This window comes from Propithecus coquereli, unplaced genomic scaffold (assembly GCF_000956105.1).
Source record: "Propithecus coquereli isolate 6110/MARCELLA unplaced genomic scaffold, Pcoq_1.0 Scaffold200, whole genome shotgun sequence".
NCBI classification, from domain to species: Eukaryota; Metazoa; Chordata; class Mammalia; order Primates; family Indriidae; genus Propithecus; species Propithecus coquereli.
Window position 1 is genome coordinate 2,245,485 of NW_012144968.1, and position 5,126 is coordinate 2,250,610.

The window sequence follows — 5,126 nt, forward strand, 5'->3', positions numbered from 1 at the left end:
CAGAGAATTGAAATGTTTTCATGGCCCTGGTTCATGGTTCTCCAATGTCAGGGTAACTAGTATAATTTTCCATTGGATGAGATACTGTATCATTTGCAACTTAACAAGTGCTTTTTAGATTTTCATCCTCACTCATCATTGGAGTCACACAGCAACTCGACACTAAAATTTGAGTCTCATCAGGAGACATTTGTACTCACTGCCTTATGTTTGTCTGCAATCTATTGCCAGAGGAAAGATGCTTCAAGCTATGACTGCCTGTATCTCATTTTTTTTAAGTAGGAGTAATAAAAACAGCAAATTGAATGCTTACTGTATGCCAAGAGCATTTTTGTTTACTACACAACTTATAAAGCACATATTATTTTAGAGATGCTGAGACTGAGGCTTGGAGAGGTAAAGAATATTGAATTGGGTCATACACCTATTAAACTACAGAGGATTCAAGGCCAAGAGGCTTTAAATTTCATATTTCACACTCATAACCACTATCTTAAATTGAGGAAAAACTACATTCATATATGAGTACTCATTAACAGTCATTATATTTTTCAACTATTATTTCTACCTCTTGGCTTAATGGACAGATCTTCCATGAGGAATACATCTAGTAGGTTCTGCCCAGTTATGATAATTCATCTTCCCTAGCTCTAGCAACTTATCTTTATATCACTATTCAACTGGGTTTTTAACTTCCAAGGACTCGGCCGTTCTTTCTATATGTGGATCTTTTAGAAATCATCCCTTACTGAGTTATATGTTTCATGATTTAACTAGTAATTGGCTTAACTGTCCATGCACTTCTATTTTAAATTTGTCTTTTTTGTTCCCATCTCTTAATTATTAATGTGTCCTTGACCTATTGTTTTGCAAGACAAAATATCCTAGCTACCTCTTCCTAAATAATTTTATTGAGATACAACTCAAACATACCATATCATTCACCCATTTAAAGTGCACGACTCATTAGCTTTTAGGACGCTCACAGAGTTGTGCATCCATCACCACAATTAATTTTAGAACAATTTTTTTACCCTCAAAAGACATCTTGCACTCCTTAGCTATCACTCCCTAACCTTTCAAGCCCCCAAGCCCTAGGCAACCACCAATCTATCTTTATCAAGATATGCTCGAAATTGTGGGTGAACCTAGATATGCAGGTAGTTCCATGGATTGGGCTCCAAAGGACCGGGGTGGCTGACGCAGGGGCTGGCCCTGTCCTTCCACCTCAGACCTCTTTAGAAAGGTGATTAATTAGGAGGAGGGGTTGGTGGGCAGGACACGGATTTTTCTTTTCCCAAATCAGTGAGCTTTAAAATGAATCCAAGATCCATAGGGCTGGTTTTTGATCATAGTTAGTGGCAGGTTCTTGGTTATAATTTTTAATAACTTTCACGATTTACTTTAAAACATGATAACTGAGAGACCTGAAACAAATAGAGAATTTACCTTTTAGAGCTTTGCTGTCTGTTGATCCTATTATATGTCACCAAACCTTTAGTCACCTGATACATAAATAGTAAAGGGCCAGGATTTTTCAAACATTTATTATACTAAGTTTTCATTCTTTACACACACACACACACACACACACACACACACACACACAAAACATTTTAGAGTTTTAGTGATGGAAGAACTCTTCTGCTTATATATCAGAGAGCTGTTACCTGAATTTGAAAATGGGCTTCTACGGCAAATTGTATGATTAAACAGAGCCTTGCTGTTTCTCTTTGTGTTATCTGTGGTGCATTCTATATTTTAAAAATTTTTTAAAACCCCTTTGTGCTTAAAAATAAAAACAATGAGTAATAGGTTGGGCTTCTTACCTTCTCCGAGAGGATATTCCTCATTTGTTGTTACCACCGTCTCTGTAAATGAGTGTATGCTTCCGTCTCTCTTTCTTCTCTCTTTTACACATACACACAAACATACACACTTTCTCCATTAATTTAGAATTGACCAAATCCAAAGTAAGTTTGATAAATGCAAAATTTATATGAAGCAATTTATGACTAGCTTACAAATATTGGTTAATCACATAATAAATGTCTTTCAGTTTTAGGTGTCTAAGGATTGGAGAAGTTTACCATCATAGAAAGAAAGTGGGAAGAAGGCAGAATGCATTCATACTGTATTATCCTGATTTCATCTGTCATCTAAAAATAAATATAATCTAAATGGATCTAAAGATCTGCCAATATGGGGTAAAGGAAAAGACATAGAACATAAATGCAATAGCACAGATGGTGAATAGAGCATAAACATTAATTCTGAGATGCATACGAAAAGTGAAGTAGAAAGAGTCATGCTTTCCAAGTCTTCTGATCAAATAATGGAAAGAGAAGGGGTCATCAAATAAGAGCCTGGAAACAGAAGATGCTGAGTATGAACTATTTTAAAACCCTATCCAAACCCCAATATACATGTACAGAGAACAAGTATCTGTGTGTTCTGTTGAATAGTCATGTGGTTTCGGGATTTGATCCAGTTGCTGCAGTCAGCATCTCTGGGCTGTGTCCTGATCTGTGCCTCAGGGCCAACAGGACATCTTTGTGGAGACTTGCAATATGCCCTCAGCATGGGTCCCTGTCTTTAATCCCAAAACCACTTTCAATGTCATGTACATCCTGCAGGGCAGAGTGACTCTTATGAAAGCATATTTCTCCAGTGCTTTTGTTATGTTATTACCTTTGGTGTCTGAACTCTGGTGGATTCTGGTTCCTTAGATGACTCTAGCTTGACTCACAGAAAGGATTATTAGGATTATTGGTAGCAGGGAAAGAAAGCCACATTCTGAAACTTTATATGTTTACATCGTCCCAAATTATAATCTAACCTGGGTTTTTTCAGGGCTTTTAGTTTCTTCCATGTTTAAAAGATGGAAAATATGATAAAACTCTAAATTCCTTAATTTATTGTATATTTTCTAATATTCTCATATGTTTTAGATAAACTTGTGCAGGCCTAAAAACAACAACTAGATACCTGGGCCTATTATACTAATCAACTTGATAGCTTACTACCTTAAATGAGAATGTAGCAAACTCTTCCACCAGTATTCCGTTCCATAAATATTTTTTAATCCCCTTACATGAACAAGGCCCTGTACTAAAACTGTGAATGATATAACTATGAATCCATTTGAATGTAACAGTTAGATGTGGCCTAATATTTAGAGAAATAACTCATATCTTGGGCACAAATCAAAACCAAACATGGCTTAATTCTTCATAATAAAAACAATGCAAGCCTTTTCATTGAGTTGACTCTATTTTGCTCTGCCTAATTGCCATAAATGTATAGGTTATATAACATGGCTATACTTATTTTAGTTCTCAAGCTGTAAGTTGGTATTGACAGGATGCATCTTAAAGCATAATGGGTTCATTTTATATATTTATCATGCTTTTGTGAGGACAAATCAGGCTTCTGTCACAATCATCACATAGTTGCAACACTCTGTTGTTAAGAAGAAAGGAACAAAATAGCCTTAATTTACTTCCTTTTTCATTTTTTTACTTAAGCCTACATACAAGCATTTCCTTCTTCCCAAACTTTACATCAGCAGTCTGCCACCTTTCTCTGCTGTATTGATTTCATACGTTTTTCGTTAATCATATCTGTTAGACCTTTTTCCCAATGGATGGACAACTTTGGAGATTGATTTTCATCTCTAAAGTGTTAAATTTCCTTCCATCCTCAGCGGTACTCACTGAAAAATACTGTGTCAAAATTTGGGGCAAATTAATTGATCTTTTTGGATCTCAATCTCCTCATCTGTTAAAAAAAAACAGAATTATCGAAACAGATGCCGTCTACATTCCCAGTAGCTTGAAGTATATACAACATGTGACTCGTGTAAACATATAACAAACATCACAGTAGGATTTACAATCCCATGGATATTTACTGCTTTTGAGAGGTAGCCACTAATATAAGTTAGTCAGTAGATGGCACTGTTTATTATGGTATTAGCATTTAGAAAGCAGTTTCAACATGCCAATTACCTCACCTGATCAGGATGGGGCAGGAGGGGAGGAGGCTCTGTTCCTACAGAAAAGAACACATAGATGCCTTAGAGGTTAACATGACCTTGAGAGGGAATCCAGTCCAGCTTCCCATCTCATTAGACCTTGAAAAGGAAAATTCTATTTTAGATATTTTTCACATAGGTGGATATTTTTAACACACTTCATTTCTTTTTTCCAAATTTGGAACACTCAAGAAATCATCTATTTAAATCACATATTTTCCTCATGTCATTATATTTGGTCCTGAGTGAAATTCAGAATAATTATTCCCATTTCCTCCCTGAAAAAAGCCCTCTAGGTCTATAGGGAGCACAATTACTTTATACAAGCATTTTTTCTTCGTTGAGATCTTTGGTGGTCTGAAAAACATAACAGATCTATAGAAAATGACTATCCATTATGCCTTTTTGAATTCTAACATGCCATTCATTTCAGGCCTATGTGTAAAATGTGGTATCTATACATGCATTTAGTCGTTAAATAATCAAAATATATTGATGTTCACAGCATACAACAAATATACATAGCCATTAGCCAGAAACAAATCCGATATTTTGGAGAAATTGATAGAACAAAATGAACACAATATAATTCATAACTAGTAGGTATAGAATGTTGCTTTCAACTGCTATCTCTTTTTATCTTTCTGTTATTTTGCTAGGTTTTTTCATGCATTTAGAACAGTTTATAAATGAAAATAAATTAGCAACCAAAGTTGCTAATGTAATGTAAATGAACAATATCAAAAAATATTCTGAACAGTTTTTTCAAAAGTTCGGAGAGGTAGCCATCCTGGACCATAAGGTATCATTCTTTTTCTTTAAAATTTTTAAGAAAATATTAATGCACTTAAGTTTTTTATAATTCTCTCTCTCTCTACTATCTTTTAAGTCTCTTAAAAGCATGAAATATGTTTTGTCTGTCCATGGATCCCAAGGGTCTTTCTTGCACAGTACTTGCTTAATAAAGATATACTCTGGGTGCTGAATAAATATTTGTTGAGTGAATTAATGAGTAATTTCACCTAAGTTAATTTATTCATTTGGGAGAATTATCAGCTACTTTCAAGATATAATTTCAATAACCATCATG